Source organism: Equus quagga, chromosome 17 (genome assembly GCF_021613505.1).
Source record: "Equus quagga isolate Etosha38 chromosome 17, UCLA_HA_Equagga_1.0, whole genome shotgun sequence".
NCBI classification, from domain to species: domain Eukaryota; kingdom Metazoa; phylum Chordata; class Mammalia; order Perissodactyla; family Equidae; genus Equus; species Equus quagga.
In genome coordinates this window covers 57,747,573-57,765,561 of record NC_060283.1, presented here as the reverse complement: position 1 = coordinate 57,765,561, position 17,989 = coordinate 57,747,573, and positions in this window count along the sequence as shown.

The following is a 17,989-nucleotide window of genomic DNA, read 5'->3' as shown; positions in this document are numbered from 1 at the left end:
ATGTACAAGCCAGAAGCCATAACGCATGTGTATGTCAACTCAAGATTTGTTTCTAGATTAAAAATTAGCTGCTTTGGTAGCGAAAATTTTAACTGTTGAATCTGTTGTGATTCTGGTTTTAATTTGTTGTTTATTGCTTGTTTAATACAGATTGGTGATGTTGATTTGCAGCCGTTTGTGATCATAACAAACTTGCTTACATAGGATGTTTCCTGATAATTTTCTTAGAGTTTGTTCTGCCTGTCAGAGTACTGTGTGTTTGCCTAATTGAAATAAGCCCATCCCAATCCTTTTGTACGTGTCAGGTCATGTTGCTCAATTAGTTTGCATAATTTTACAAAAGGAATCTGATTTATTTCCTGGATTAGTTTTCATAAACTGAGTCACAGCTCACAGTTTTGTGTCTGAGCATCTGAGATGTGCAGCACTTTGTTCAAAAGGGAAGGAATGCTGTATGAAATGGATTTGATTTTAAGTGTCATTTCACCAAAAATTTGCACGCTAGTGGCCAGAGGTCTGAAGATGGGTCGTATCCAGGTTCCCGTCACCAACCCATCTTGCCACCCCACACAGCTTTGAATGTTAAAAAGTTTGTTATTGACATTTAAAAATAATATGAAATTTGGATTTCTGGCTCCCTTGAAATTTCAAGGTGTCTGGCAATGCTTGGCCTACGTTCCCACATGGCAACTCCCAACTAGAATGCAGCGATTACACCTCCCTCTTCCCATGGGCCACATTCTCCAATTTAACAGTCTCTACCTTCCGTATTCTTTATACTTGCCCACTTCACTGCCTGGGCATTGTAGGCATTTAGGCTTAAATGGAAGCACGTTTAACCCATGTTTCAAACACCAGAATTACCAGACTTAGAACTCAGTATACTTTATTTGTATTGAAGTCATGGACAGTAACAGTGATAACATAAAATATGTTTCATTCAGATCAGGAACAATTTCAAGAAATCATTTGAATGTTTTAGCAAGACCCTAGGAATGGCCATATATTCATATCTGGAAAATACTAGAAATCAAGGAAGAAATGAAACTTCAAGTAGCATGCATCTAACTCTATTCATTGTTCTGAAAATTACTCTTCATTACATGAGATTCTTCACTTTATTATATAAATATTTAGTTGTATATATATATTTACTGAACACTAGATAAATAATAAAATTTCAGAATGGGTAGAAAACAATCACATTAATTTATTTTTGTTTATCTTAAATTTAGTTATACATTGTCTACTTGTCTACACATTCTGGTACATTGTGGTTTACTTCTGTATTTTATGAACTGGAAATTATGTGTTTGTCAATTTATAATTACTTTTGTAGTCAGGAAAATATTGATGACATATCTGTTTCATCTTTGCTTGGTAAAGATGAGGATGTTACCAGTAACTTAACTCAATTATTTTTCATTGTCATTGTCATAACGGAATTTAATGATATAATGCCTTGATGGAATTCTGGTCAAGGAAAGGTGCTGCTGGGGCTGGTCTGGTGGCATAGTGGTGAAGTTCGTGCACTCTGCTTCCATGGCCCAGGGTTTGCAGGTTCAGATCCCGGGCATGGACCTAGCACTGCTTGTCAAGCCATGCTCTGGTGGCATCCTCCATAAGACAGAGAATGAGTGGCACAGATGTTAGCTCAGCAACAATCTTCCTCAAGCAAAAAGAGCAAGACTAGCAACAGATGTTAGCTCAGGGCCAATCTTCCTCAAAAAACAAAAACAAAAACAAAAGAAAAGGTACTGCCTACATTTTAGTTTTATGGAGATGGAGACAGAGTCAAGAGCCCATGATGTTTGTTTTCCAGCAAATTTATAAGTGGAACAACGAAAGGAGATTTACGTTATTAAACTTTTAAACAAGAACATTTTCTTTTCTTTTCTCCTTCAAAGCCTGTTGTGTAGATCAAAGGTGAGAATGGCAGATTGGGAGAATAATCAAACCACGAGCAGTTGATCTTTTCTAAAATTGTGATTTTATTTTTCTATTTTCCTTTGTTATGTTTAGAAGAGCAAAAGATGAGGTAAACCAAGGCTTGATCCTCCACACTGCAGCACAGAACATTAACCTCAAAATTATTTTGTGGTTATCTTGAGACTTCCCTCTCCTTCCTTCTGCCTCCAACTGTCTACCAATCAGATTTCTTAGTAACTTTACAGACTGTGTATTTATTAGTTTCTACTTATTAGAATATTATCAGTAATATTATTTTTATAACTATTGTTATATTAATGAAAGCCTAATATTTTATACACTATTTTTGAATTTTTCGTGGACATTTTTCCAACAAATATTTATTGAACATCTGCTAAGTCAGGCACTCTGTTTGGAGCTGGAGTTAAGTGATTATGAATCTAGATTTGTTTCCAGTTCATGGCTAAAATCCCAGGGATACAGAATTCCTTAACATATGAACCTAGACAAGTTATTTAAATTTTCTAAGCCTTAGTGTCTTTATCTGTACAATAAGGATAGTACAAACTATCTCAAACAATAAGGACAGCACAAACTATCTCAAACAGTAAGGATAGCACAAGCTATCTCAAGCAGGAAAAGCCTCTAGAGTAGTCAGGATTCTCTAGAGAATTGATTGAGGGGCCATGACTCTCTATTTTTATGATTCAAGTTAGACTTTTGTTCGCTTGACCTAGATTATACAGATGAAGCAGGAATACAGTTAACTGCCCATCTATTTCTCTTCTAGGAATACTGTGATCAACTAGCCACACCATAGGTCTGTGTGAGTCAGACTTCTCTGATTACTGCTTTGACTCTGCTGTCCATTATGGTAGCTATGCCCACCTCACCTTTGGTGATTAATTGCTGTCCCTTGATTCCTGCCACCACAGCATCCAATGGTTCCTATTGCATTTGGGTTTCTGATTGAGTGGCAGCAGTTCCTGCTGTACTTTCTGACCTACAGAAGAGAAACACAGAGCTCTTCAAGGATGCTGGAGTTCTGCTCACAAATTTATTTGTCACAATCAAGATGAAAAGTGTGTCCTCTGGACTCTTCCAGGATGGGTGAGCAGGTCTTAAGTGACAAATCCACTCTAATGTTCAAATTTCCTTAAGCCTTTTGATCCCTTCCTCTCCAGTATATCAAGGCAGTTTTGACATTTCATCTTTTTATTGTAGGTCACGTTTTGATCATGTTTCAGCTAACCAACCAAGCAAACTGTTAGAACCCTTTCTCACCTGCCAGACTGCAACATTAAATTCAGAATCTTTGCTTAGTAGGCCCATGTCGGTAAATTCAGCCTGATGCAACTTTATGTTCCTTCCACTACTATCTTACCCCATTAATATCCATTCCCACACATATTCCCCAGATTTCTGTCTGCATAAATTGAAAACAAGCTCAACCTTCCCCTGGGTCACTATTTGTGTATAACCTTTTTGGGCCTGCTGGAACTAGAGTCTAGTTTAGGTCTAGAAGCAAAGAGAGGTGGTGGGAGTGGGCTCTGAGGTGAACTTGCAATGTCTCGCAAGGCATTTCCTTAGGGGAGGCCATTTCAGTTTCCTCAGACAAAACAGGGTTAATCACCTCAGGTGGGTTTTTGAATGCTGCTCCTTCTGCCAAAGGAGCCTCCACAAAATTGAGGGGTTCAATGTCACCAGCTTCATTAGGATCCTTCCATATGTCCCCATTCTAATTTTCAGGGTCCCATTCCTTCCCAGTCCGTGCTCTCATTTTAACACCAGACACCCTGTGAGGTTGGGAATTCATTCCGTGTTGTAATTCAGCCATTCACAGGAGGTTCTGGGTTTAGTTTTCTGCAAACCCAGTCCTACAGCAATAGGAGATAAGGATTTTTTTTTTCTTCTTTTCAGGGCAGACATAGAAACTTGCAGATCATTTATATGGTGCTTGAGCTGGGAATTTGAATCCCTGAGCTCATCCTTCTCTCTCCCCAATTTGTCTAGCACGATTAGGAGGAATCAGCCAATCTCACTATACTCATTAGTTTGGAAAAATGTTCTAAGGTATCAAATACACGGTCACCCAGAACCTTGCCTCTTTATCAGTATTTGATTAGGAATATTCACTGGTGATGTTTTCCATCTCTCTATTGCCACAACACACTATGGACTATCAGTGCTCTTTTTCCCACTGGAAATAGCCATTAGTGCCTTTAAATATAATCGATTAGAAAACCAATTCCAGAAATCCCAGAACCAATTCAGAAAACTCATTTTTAAGATTCTGTTTCTCTAGAGCTACTCTCAGCCCCAAATCTGTATTATAGTTAGAATTCTCCAGAGAAACAGAATCAATAAGATATAAATCTTTCAATATCTCTCTATCTGTCTATCTATCTATCTATCTATCCATCTATCTATCCAGAGATTTTAAGGACTTGGCTCAAATGATTGTAGGGGTTGGGAAGTCTGATGTTTACAGGGCAGGCCAGAAGTGCTGGAAATTCTAGCAAGAGTTGAGGTTGTGGTCTTGAGCCCAAAAGTAGTCTGGCAGCACAATTTCTTTCTCTTTGATGGAACTCAGTATTTTAAAGCCTTCAGCTAATTGGATGAGGCTCACTCATATTATGAAGGGTTATCTGCTTTATTCAAATCTATTGGTTTAAATGTTAATCACATCTAAAAAATACCTTCATAGCAACATCTAGATTGATGCCAAATAACTTGGCATCATAGCCTAGGCAAATTGACACATAAATATAACCATGTTGGTGTAATTGTGAAGATAATGTGAACATGATGTAATCTATGTAAAGACTTAGTTTTCCCCATAGTAAGCACTCATCAAAAGTTACTATTAATAATTACTTTATTTAATACACGCTAAGTACTGTATTCATTTTTTTACATACACTTTCTCGCTTAATACTTACCACACACTGTGAAGTATGTATTGCTATTCCTATTTCACAGAGAAGCATGGAAACTGGCACAGGGTAATTACAACCATCATACAAAACTGCCAGACTTGCCTAAGGTAGTGCATTCAATATTATATTTTTGTCCTGAAACTTCTCCTTTTTTCTCCAATAATCGAAGCACTATTTCTCACTGTCATTCTTATTGTTAGAATGCAGTTAACTGACTCTTGGCTCCAAGGTGGACATAGTCACCAACCTTACCCAGTCACTGCATATCCCTGGGATCAGTGATTGGTTTGGGATGGGCATATGGCACAGAAAGAGTTAGAGTGACAGCGAGAAAAAACATCTTCTTTCTACTGGGTCTGCTTAGAGGATAGGAGGAGGACGGGGGGCATTGCAGACACCTTTGCACCTGGAGAGGTGAGTCTGCCTGAGAATGGGCATCGCAGAGGAAGAGATGCAACTGAGAGGGAGAACATGAGGAGTTCCTTACCATACCGCCCAGCCTTTTATGGCAGCACAGTTCTCAGGAATCCCAATAAAATGTTAAGCTGTTAAACCAACAACTGTTTTAAAAACTTGGCTAGTGGTGTTTATGTCCTAAATACTGGCATTAAAGTCTGGTTTCACTCCATGGCCAGGGCACTTGCTCTCTGACGTCACGTATCAAGACAGAGCACTGGGAACAGGAGGAGTCTACCCTGGGGGTATGGCCTATCGAGAATATAAAAACGATAACAACACAGAGTAAACTCAGTGTACTTTTCAGTATTGCCATAGGTTGACAATTCTAAACAATGACAATGATAAAATACTCCTTCCTAAAAAACTCTTTTGTTGGTCTAAGTTCTAAACAATTGGTCTAGGTACTTTTGATTTTTAATAATAATTTAATTAAAATAATAATTTTATGTAACTACAGTTGGCTCAAGACATGCAGACTTAGATACACATGTTTATTTCAAGAATAAAGAGGTTTTCAGATGATTCAGATTTCACTGGGCCTGATTTTTAAGTGTTCACTTAGCCATTCTATTTTACTGTTTTAATGTGAAACACAAACAAACCCTCCAGCATGACAGACTGACAGATTTGAAGTAACTCAAGTTCTTTTTTCTATTCCACATTACAATCACTGTGCTTTCATAGTTTATTTCAAATCTATGTTTTAAATGAAGGAATATGTAGCAACAAGGACTTTGCTCAATGAAACTTGAACATTTCTGATCAATTACAAATATACCAGGAGTTCTCCAGATTAACTTCTTTGTAAAACACAGTGTTTATTAAAGGATTTGTTACTATAAAACGGTTAATTTGAAGCTTATTACTGAAAATAATTTTGTCAAATAGAGGAGGAGTGTGTTGAAAATGATCTGCCTCAGGTATCAATTATTCTAGATATAGGGTTCCTGTATGGATGACCAATTTGGCATTTATCACATACTATTTTATACTGTAATGTATTTTAAAGGTTCCTGAGGACAGGAAGAAGGCTTATGTTTATTGTCATCCCTTTGGCTGTTCAGGACAAGGGGAGACCTTGTAAGTCCTTGCATTTAGTGAGAGTGTATATGAAATTGATGGAGGTGGTGAAAGCACTAATATTTAGTGAGTCCCAATTATATCCTAGGTGCTTTAGAAATTAAAGGTAAAAGTTAACGCTGATTGGTTTGGATACTTAGTCACAGACTGCTGAGATAGACAGGTGGGTTTGGCTGCCAGCCTATACTATGTAACCATCTTTGGATGTAGTTAATTGCCCTTACTGAAGGAGGGGCCCTGGTGTCCAGGCTTATACCAGATGGTGCTATCTCTTCTTGGACCAAGGATGGATTCAGAATCTAAGCTGAGGATGTCAAATTCTATTTCTCTAAAGAATTGACATATTCTTAAGAGAATCAGAGGCTGAATCAGATCTTGTTAAGCCTGGAGACCTAGAAGTTGAGTGAATTGGGAATTCAGCATGAGCATCATGGCAATCCAAAGCCAGACATAATCCAATGTTTGGAGAAGCAAAAATTAGGAGCCTGTTAGAGAGAGGTGGCAGGCAAAAGAGCAGATCAGATACAGTGCAGAGTAGAAGAGAGAGGGAAGGCAAGAAAGAGCATCTCAGTTTCCGTGCCAGCGGGGCATACTTCTGGGGTCAGTGCAGTCCTCCTGATTCCTAATAATAAATTCCCTTTCACGTAATTCAGTGTGATTCGGTTTCTGATCCTTGCTCAGATAACTCCCTGGCCTTTTCTCTGAACTGTTTTGTGTAAATTTTATTTATCTTTTAGAGAAGAATAAAAGCTCTAGAGGAATTAGGTCTTGCCTTAGGTTCTTTGTGAGAACCGCAGTACTCTGCTCTTAGAAGACGCTAAAGAAGTCTTTCTGACTAAATACTAAAATATTTGTCTGAACTCTTATTTTTCTTGTCACTGCAATCATTCTTTCATACTGATTGTACCATAGTTCTTAATTTATTGAGTAAAGATTCTCTTTGAAACTCTGGTGGAATCTATGACCACACTTCAGAAAAATTCATATTACACACACACACACATACATACACACACACACACACAGAATTTTGCATATAATTTCAGGGATTTTCCCTACTCCAGGAAACCCGCTAATGAGTCCTAGTAACCCAAGACAGAAATCTCAATTTTTAAAGTTTAATTCCATTTCCGTAAATATGTTGACATCAATACATTAATAATTCACTATGGGAGCTCTCTAGTTAATGGAATCCTATAGTGATTTGTTTTGTAAATTAAAGAAAACTGCCTGAAACACAAAGGTATTTTCAAATTATTTTCTTCCATAATTCTGAATTTTAAGGTATATAACATTTGATACCAATATTATAGAATTCTAAGGATGTGTCAGATTTAAATTGCTTATATTTTCTTGGTTGTAAAATATCTCACCATATGTCTAGTCCAGAGGATGTCATCAACTTTTCATATGAGAAAAAATTCCACTGATGAAGGAGAGTTTTAAAATTTAATATTAAATAATTAATATCCATCCTCACATAGACATCTCAAATTAAGACTGTTTACATGCTCTTTAATTAGATGCAATTAAGAAGCTCTCTCAAAGCATTCAAGCACAGAGGGAGCCTTGCTTGTGTTGATAGAATGACTCTTAACATAGAGGAGGTTGCCTTGGTATTTGTGGAGGAGATTCTCTTTGGAAGATGCGACAGGTACACTTTTGTTTTTGCCACATGAGGAAACAGATGCTCAGAATCTTCATTAGAGAAAGATGGATGAAAAATTCTGCCTGACAGTCCTGGATGGTAGGAAGGCTTCTCTGTCCTGCTGTTGTCCTTCCAAACTGTTTTCTCATCACAGCCCCATAGTGACACCTAAGCCAGGTCATGGAGTTCCTTTGCTCAAAACCCTTTAACGTCTCCCCACTGAGAGTAAACCCAGAGAGCCTACGCTGGCTGGCCAGGCGCTGGGGCTGTGCATGACCGTGCTCCTCCATGTCCCTGACCTGCACCAGTCTGTTGCTCTCTCCTCATCTCCAGCTCCTAATCCTCTTACTCTGGCTCACTTGGCTCCAAACACACATCTGTCCTCTTTGCTTGGACTGTTCCCTGGATGTGCACGTGGCTCGTTCCTTCATTTCTGTTCAATATTTGCTCACATGCCCCCTATCAGTGGGTCCTTCCCTTGCAACCCGCCTTATCCCCTCTCAACCCTTCAGCACCCTACTTCCCTGCTTTATTTTATGCCATGGCACTGATCAACAGCTAAATATTACACATTTTATTTATTTAGTCAGTTTATTCTATCCTTTTTTGCTAAGATATAAGTTCTAAGAAAGCACAGGTTGTGACTGCTTCTTTTCCTCTGTCCCCAGCACCTATAAGATGATCCAAAGTAGGTACTCAGTAAAGATTTATTGAATGAATGAATTATTGAATGAACGAATGAAATGAAAAGAGGGCTTAAAAGGATTTTTTTCTGATTAAATTAATTACAACTTTTGGTTTGTTGTATTTTTATTTTTTAAATACTGTTTATTTCTTGAGAGCTTGATCTTGTCTATGCCTGTTAATAACAAGGGGAAGCTACTTTTAGCATGCACACTGGCCAGTTTAACACTGCTTTATTTAGTTGTGGCAGAAACTTCTTGGGCTAAAGTAAGAACTTCATGAAATTTGGTGACAATAGTTGCTATAAACTGGCAAATAAGATCATTTGGTACCACCCCGCTGTTCACGTCAGTGTGAATAAACTTCATGGAGAAGCCAATCCATGTGGAGAAGTGATTAGAAATCTTAAGACAAAACGTAGTTTGAGAATCACCTTGTAAAAGAAAATAAGCCTTGGGTGTCAGTCTTACCCACTTTCTGATCTGATTAGTAATTACCAAAAGCTCACACTGAAAGTGGATGAGCTAGAAAGTAAAAGTAACCAAAAAACTTATTTCATGTTTAGCAAAATTCTCAGGAGGCTCAAATAAAAGAAGGGCTGCAAATTGTTCTGATTTCTGGGTGATGGGTTCGTCAGTAGAGAGAAGAGAGGCTCCGCTGCTTGTTAAGAATTGTTTTGTGTTGGAACAGTATTAGAGACAAAAGACGAACAAGATTTCAGATCTTGTTGCGATAAAAATTACTCTCAGATAATCCTTTTCCTTAACTACAGTGCATATAAGGGATGAGAGAAACGCCAAAGGGATCAAAGCTCTGACTGTGAACTGTAGCATATTGTATATAAAACACATACATCTCTTTCTTAGGGTACAACACAGCAGGCACCTAGCGTTGGATCATATTTAAAGGAATCCTTTGGGCTATAATGATTTTCTTTTTATAACCAAAAACTTAGAACATGACGTCTGGCAAGAACATTGGAGGTGTGTCCGTGTTCTTTACACATAGAAACGTAAGTCATTCCAGCAGCAGGAACTGTCGCCGTCTCTGCTCCTCCAGGGGGTCAGCCAGGTTGGGTCATTCCGCAGTTTTCTTAAGGGACTATTTTAACTCAAAGTCAAATGCATGTCCTAAGAGTGGCAGCTTAAATAACTAATTTCGCTGAACAAGGCTGGGAATTTAGTAGTCGCTGTTTGGGTAATCCTGGCAACCTCAGGCTAAGTCGAACGACCTTGTGGAAGTTAATGTAAAATCCAGTGAGAAGAGAGATTTGCTCAGTTTGACTTGGGCTGTTGTAATTTATTTAATTTCTCTGTTCAGTTTTATGCTCCAGGAATCTGTGAGGCTGCATCACAGTCGTAATCTGTGGGTGATTGTTCATACAAATGAGTTTATAGATCCTGCAAGGACAAGCTTTGTATTTGTTTTCTATGAGCAAATATTATCAAAATTACTGGCATATAAAAGAATCTAGCTCAGTGGTTAAACTGGCGAGACGTTAAATTAAATTCCCTTTCTGTTTTGTAAAATACAAATGACAGATTATTAGGTCGTTTAAATAAAGTGAATGAACTGATTTGTCAACACATTTCACTACTCAGAATACTTAATAAATACATGATGTTCCAAATTTTAAATGAATATGAAAGAGAAATAATAATTCTTTAATGAAAGTTGTGGGGTTTTTTTGTGTGTGAAATATTCAGCCTGCTTTAATCTGTTTTCCAAGCAGCAGCATGTTTCATCTGAATATTTAGCTTTTGTGTTGAAATATTCCTTCAAACGTATGCCCTGCTAGCAGTCCTCTTGGCGTTGCAGGGAATCATTAAATACACCGAGCCCTGTTGATGCTCATTGTGGGATCCACAGTTGCCCTTATGAGAAGCAGTTAGAAAGAAAATTAGCACCTGCAATTTAAAACATCTGTCCTTGAAACTTTAGTTTTGAGGCTTGTATTTGGAGCCACTTCTTTTTATTCTGAATCTTAATATATACGATGTCGTACTTCTGATTGGAAGTTTGCGTGAATCTCTCATGTAACGCCAGTTTCACCTTTTCTGGAAGGTGCTGGTTTTTATTTATTTATTTACTGTAATTATTTATTTCAAAAAATTTTTGTTTTTGAGGAAGGTTAGCTCTCAGCTAACATCTGCTACCAATCTTCCTCTTTTTGCTGAGGAAGACTGGCCCTGAGGTAACATCAGGCAGTGTTTTTATTAGATGATTGGTGTTATAAGTAAATGATTTGTAAGTTACCTTAAATTATTCCAAGGAAAGACCCAATTAAGAGTCAAACTATAATACACAAATTCCGTATAACAAACTCATTTGGGAACTAAATTTGTTGGCACTTTTTTCCTGCATCTCTCCTTTGTAAAATGAAGCACGGACTCAGAAAACAAGCTATTAGGGAAGTTTTTTCAAATGCTAAGTATAAAGCTTGTCCAGAAGTCCCAATAGTTTTGGCCCCATCTGACTGACACCAGTAGAATGTGCAACCAGAACAAAGGCTGGGAATGTTGTTGCTCAGCTGTTGAAAGATTCTCCAAATGATCCTTGGGAGTTCCCTTATGCAACAGTGTGTGCTAACACGGCATAGTGACTTCATCCACTGTGCGGATGAGAAAGTCTCTCACACAAACCCTAATAGTAACCCGAAAAGTTCCCGAAAATTTATAGTTTCTTCAACACTCTTAAACACTTATTGCTACGTGTTAGATTGTAATAGGAACCGAAGGGCGGCAGAATATGCTGCCCCACACTGTGACCGTAGGAGTTCAGGACAAGACATACCAAATTATACTGCTTTGATATACTGATTATCTTGAGCTGAAGGCACTTGAAAAACAGCAAATGCAGGGAGGGGCTTTCTCTGAACTCCCCTTCTCTGCCTAAAGACAGATCTTCCAAAAGGAACTCAATCGTTATCAGTCCCCTCCCCAGGGAAGATGGACACTTGTCACAGGAGAGGAGGCTAGAAGTCACACCACACCCAGACAAACTGTCACAAACTATCATACCCTCCATCTGGTCTTCCACGGGCCCATTCATCTTTCTGAAGAATCATTTACTCTCCCCTAAGAGGCCTACATTTCCCTTTTAAGGCCTTATTCCTTTCTCTATTAAGATGGTGTTTAAGCCTAAATTCTAAAGACAGCTCATTGGGTTACTCATTTTTCCCTGAGTTCTCCATGTATACGTGAAGTATACATGTTGATAAACTTCTGTTTATCTCTTGTTAATCTGTGTTTGATTACAGGCATCTCAGCCAAGAACTCAGGAGGATAGAGAGAAAATTATTTTTCTCCCCTACAGAACTGAGATCAAAGACGCAGTCAGGAAAACACGCAGATATTATGCAATGTGGTGTGATCAGAACCATAATAAAGGGACACTTATGAGAGGTGCTGGTCCAGACTGTGTTTGTCGGGAGAGAATGGGAGCAGGAAGGCAGGGAAATTATTTTGGAAGCATGGATTTGTTTGCAAGATGATCCAAAGGGGGAGATTAGGGGCACAGAGGTAGGAGAGACCTGGTATATTAGGGAAACTGAAAATAACTTGGATGTGATTTATTGTGAATGGGAAAAATGCAATCAAAACTGAAAAGAAATAACCCCGAAAGAGGACAAATCTGATCAAGGAAAGGTACCATGAATAGTTTGAAGATAAATGCAATGAGAATTTTTTGTTTCTATCCTATAGTGTAGGAAAATGAAACTCATTGGGACCTGAATATCATTAAGCTGCAAGTGAAATGAGTCATTGCCAGAATAAGTGTGGTTCATCCCCTGAAAGTAAGGAGAGGGTGGAGCGGTGATTTGAAAAGAGTATCCTAAAGTAGAAGGTGACAGAGCCAGGGGAAAGGATCATCTATTTCTAACTGGAGAGTAGTTTGTCTTGCCTCAGCCCTAAATGAGAAGTAAAACACCCCCTGTGTGAAGGCCAATCAACTGAAGACATTGGCAGAAATTAACCCTTTTTGTAGTGGATAAATAGCATTTGCTTCTTACTAATGAGTTGATATTAGTAACACCATAGTGCATTCGTACGTCTTAGTCTATTTTTTAGAAATACCAAAGTATTTTTTAAATGTGCACTTTAAGCATATTTAAAAGACGTTGCCTCTGCAATTGTTCCTTGCTGCCATGAAAAGAGCTAGCAGCTGGCTCCTTCTAGCAGAGATTCAGCTGCCTTTTCTCAGTAAGCAAACCAAAGATAGGGATCACTTTTATAAATATGTAATTATGAATCTTTTTCAGATTCTGATTAATAATTCATCCCCAACTCCTATAACATTATGTTATGAATGTTAAACAACTGGATGAGTCAAAATTTGATATTTAAGGAGATTAAGGGGAATATTGTGCATTTATTTTAGTTTCCATAACTGCCTTGTAGAATATTAGCAGAGTATAATTTGAAAGAAATTTGTTTCTCTTACTGAGCACATATCCACATATTTCACTCAGGAAAGGTCGTTGTTATCTGTGGCTTTTAATCCTCACATGGACTATGAGATGTGGTTCTGATCTGAAACAGTGATGCTTCTTTGTACCAGGAGGCAGAACCAAGTAGAGTGTTTTCCTCCCTCTCATCCTTTTCAACGCAGAATCTGAAATCTACTTTAACGATCTTCTCTAGTATAATATGGCGGTTAAAAGTTAGAATCCCTTAATACAAATCCTAGTCAAATTTCTTGAAAGTTGGGCAAATTTGGGTAAAAAATTACTTAATCTCTCCCTGCCCCACCTTTAAACAGGAAGTTATAAAAATTAAATAAGATAATGTATATGAAGTGCAAAGTAGAATGCGTAGCACATAATAAGAGCAAACCTGTTGAACCTTAGCTACTTTTCATATTATTCAAGAATGTGTGTAATGGAGTAAAAGTGCGTGTTGTTAAAGAAAAAATATTCTGACACTTGTTAAATGATAAAGAAGCCTTTATTCAAGACTGCTGCAATAGGAGAGAGAGAGCAGGCCCAACTTCAAAAACAGCAAAGACAGCTGGGCATTTATAGCCAAGGAGCAGAGAGAGGGGTTCAGTGGATGAAAAATTACTGTGCAGAGACATCAAGGGTAGGAGGATTCTTGGTAAAGACAGGCCAAGGACTTCAACATTGGAGGTGGGAAATGAAAAACTTGATCAGATCTCAAGGCTGCAGAATTCTTTCTAAGCTGACAGCAGGATCCTTTCCTAAGACTGGGATGATGAGCAGGCCAGAGACAGAAGAGGGAGAGGGGAGCAGAGGCTTAGTTGAAAAGATAGCTCAGAGAGGCTTGACTAAAGTTTGGGCAAGAAGAGTCTTGCTAAGTGTGTGTGTCTGTGTGTATATAATGGTGATGAGATAGGAGCAGAATTCACTACATAATTTGCGATGCCCAGGGCAAAGGAAAATATGGATCCTCTTGTTCAAAAATTATTAAAGATTTGAAAGTAGCAACCAAAGATCATTAACCCAGCACAAGCCCCTGCGAAGCCTGTGGCCTGTGTGGCTGCACAGTTTGTACACCCATAAAGCTGGCCCAAGGTAAAAGCCACAGAAAGTGTGAGGACCTACTTTAAATAAAAAGCCAGAGCAATTACAATTATTTAAGTGAAATACAATTATTAAGTCAAGTTACAAAAATAAAGAGTACCTGAAAGTTGCTTTAGCTGTGTTTCTGAATCAGTTAGTACCTTAAATGATTATCAGGGAAAAATTAAAATAAATGCAAGAGAGATCCATCGTACATAAGGAAATCATATACAGTGAGAGCTATAGTCAGTTTATGTGAATAAAGTCTTTTAAAATACATTTGTCTATATATTAGGGCCCAGTTTTCAGTGAGAACTTTTCCTTGAGACTGAATTTTTTTAGGGTGTATCTGCGAAAAGTTAGAAAGATGCTTATATCACTTACTTGTTTTTTTTTTTACCTTCCTATGGCTTTGTCCTGTTGTATAAGGAATTGAATCCAGACTTCTTACCAGGGTTTACAAGCATATGCTAGTTAGGATAGCACTGTAACAAACCACCCCCCCCAGTGGTTAACACAGAGTTTTCAAGTGGTCATGAGCTTTTTGAAGGGAGTACCACTTAAAAAAATATCATATATCTGTTTCTTATCAAATTTATCAATGCATGGTTCAAGAAATAAATGGACCTCTTCCAAAAATTTACTGGTGTGTCTCAGCCAATCAAAGCTTTGCTCATTTATTTATTTTAGTAATTCTGACCTCTGCTGTGCCCAGACCATTCCTCGGCTTAGTGCATCGGCAAAGCAGAGAATGGAGTCTATTTGCTCACCTAACTTCAGGTATGGTTTGATCCAGAAGTGTATAGCATAACAGAACAGGCTGCAGCAGTTCCAAATGGCAAATCTTTACACCACATTGTCCAGAAAAAGATCAAGAATTTTTTCAGGGAGTTCTCTCAGATGATTAAGAAAGATGCTTTTCCCACAAACGTCTCCTTACGTTTATTGGGCCACGCGAATCATGTTCCTATCTCTGAGCCAATCACTGTGGCCAGGGGTGAGCAATCTGGCTCAACGAATCATGACTTTCTCCTGCCTCCCACCCCAGGAAGCAACCTGTGAGGCACATGAGCTACGTGGAGGTGAGGTAGATGTCCAACAAGTTGACAGGATAGTGAGAGTGGAAAAAAAAAAGTCAAAGATGATTTCTGGTTGTATTTGCAGGAGCAAGCGGAAGATGCTATCAATGAGGAGCAGCGCAAGGAACAAGTCAAGGAATTAAGAACCCAGCAGCCTGGAAGCTTTTCTATGTGAGTACATGGAAATGGAAATACCAGTTATGACGCGAGTAGTGTTTGTGAGAGTGTCAGTGAATCAGCGTCTTAAGTTTCATGAAATAAGAAGGAGTGATGCTCATTCCTGCTCTTTTAGGAGTCTGGATTATGGTCATAAGGAGGTGAGTGGTTCAGGCAGATGGGTGGGGTTCTAAGGAGACTGAAGAAGCAAGAAGAGCATCTACCCACCTTCAAAGACAGTAATGTGAAGAGTATAGAGGGAACACCACCACGTAGGGGCAGTGTCCTCAAGGCAGAGCCAGGTTTCAGTCAGAGCAGCCAAGTAAGGGGAGATTTAGAGAAAAATTTATGAATATAAGGTAATTCCATATGAAGAACCACGAGTTTCAGAGGCCTCTACAATGCCTTGTCTTTACTCCAGGCTGACTCCAGTCTATTAATTTTCTTATACCTATTAGCCCAGCACTTGCTTGTCTCTTTCACACACTCATGGATCCGTCACTGTTTCTCTACATATCTATGTGCAGTGTGTGTGGCTGGGGGAGACAGTGCTCAGGCACCTGCTCAGCCACAGCTCCTGTGTGGAGAGAGTGTCGTGCCATGTTGGATTCAGCACTGTGTCCCAAACCAAGGCCTCCCTGAGATGTACAGTGCCCCCCTGTCTGTGTACAGAGCAGTGGGGCCCTAGTCTCTGTGTTTTTGGGTTCCCCTACCTGCCTGTGCTGTATCCACCCCACTAGATTTTCTTTCTCTACCAGCCCCTCTCTCTATGCTTTGAGCTTAAGGAAGAAAGTGAAAATAGTTATATCTCACCCTTGATCCGGCCATTCTTTTCCTCTCCAGGCTCCACCGCCCTTTCCCCCAAGACACATATAGCCACTCTCTCCAAAGGAAGTTTTTGTTTCCTAGTTTTTACACCTTTGAGGTAGATGACTTTTTATGACACATCTTCCTTCTTTCCTCTTTTAGGCAGTAAGTCTCGGCCCACCTAATGGTACCTGAGGAGAAGGGAAAAATCTGTATGAAAAGAGATAAAATATATCTGGAGGCTTTTCAAAATATCGTCCTCATCACACACCTTCTAGAAGGCACACCCACATATAAAGCAAAGTGTGCTTGTTTTCATGACAGTTGATCCAGAAGTGGTTCTATCAGATAATGTTTTATTAGCTTTTACGATTTTTTCTGCTATTTACTATTATTTCTGCTTTTACTTAAAAGAACCTAAAATATATAAGAATAGTTTTTACCCAAATGGGGCAGTTCTCCCTGCCTGCATTCCCTGTATTTTGAATTATTTGGATTTTATAGTGCCTGTTTATTGCTTTCCTTTCTCTCTTTAATTGTCCTTTTATTGTCTATGAGTAAATATTTATACTACTATAGTGGTTCTCTGACTTTTTGTCTGCATAAACAGGCTGAATAACATATCTAAAAATAGAGGAAGAAAACACATGGGCTTGGGAATCCAGAGATGTTCTCATTCTCTGTCTGTTACCAACTTTCTGCTTCATTTTGAACCAATCCACTTAATTGTTGAAGTGGCTACTCAGTATTTACCCTACAGTGTGCTGCTCTCCCAGCCACTTACTTCCTGGAGCTCCTGTTTCCCTTATCAGTAAATGGAGAAGGGTAATCAAGATATTCTCTAGGGCCCCTTTCTGCCCTTTAGTCTGCAAGCTCTATGTTTACCTTACATTTTTTCTCTAAATGTTCTTAAACTGTGAGTTCATAAAATTAATTTATTGCTGATATAAAAGCCATAGACTTCATTAAATATGAATATGCAAACAAGTACACTTTTGCTTCCTTTCATTTTTTTTCCTTTTTAATTTTGTAGGAAGGATTACTTCCTAACTCCCCTTTTCCCTCTCCTATGGAAAATGTACCTACAGCAAGTATTCAATGAATATTTGTTAATTCCATGCCATTGATCTACGTTCCTGTGCTTCTCTGGGAAGAGGAGAAAAGGCAAAACTGATAAGCTTTTTCTGCTGGTTGCCTGCTGAGGGAAGCTACAGGCAGTTGCCCTTTGTGAGCAAGGCCAGAAGCCTTCAAATGCTGCTCTCTGAGCTGTACGCGGGGGATTGTCTACCTCCGGTTCTTACAAGATTCATTTACGTGCAATACTGGAAAATACCAATGTTCTAAAGGTTAATAGACTGACGTGACTTATGAAAGCTGCCCTTGCACCTCACAAAGCTTGTGGCAGAGAAGGAGCACGGGACAGAATCTGCTATGTACTATGGGTCTCCGAGCCGGGCTCTCAGACCAGGTGGTACGGAGAGACAAGAGGACTGATGGGCTGGGATTTGCCACAGGACATTCATGACTGTCACATTCCCAGTGACTGGTAGCATCTTCCAGTTTGCCACAGGGTTTTCTTTAATGATATGTAAATGACAGTCTCACTCTATTCCCCCCAGGTTCCTGTGAGTCGTCCACATTAGGGACTCCCATTCTGGTGGCAGTTAAATACAGCAGAAAAATGACT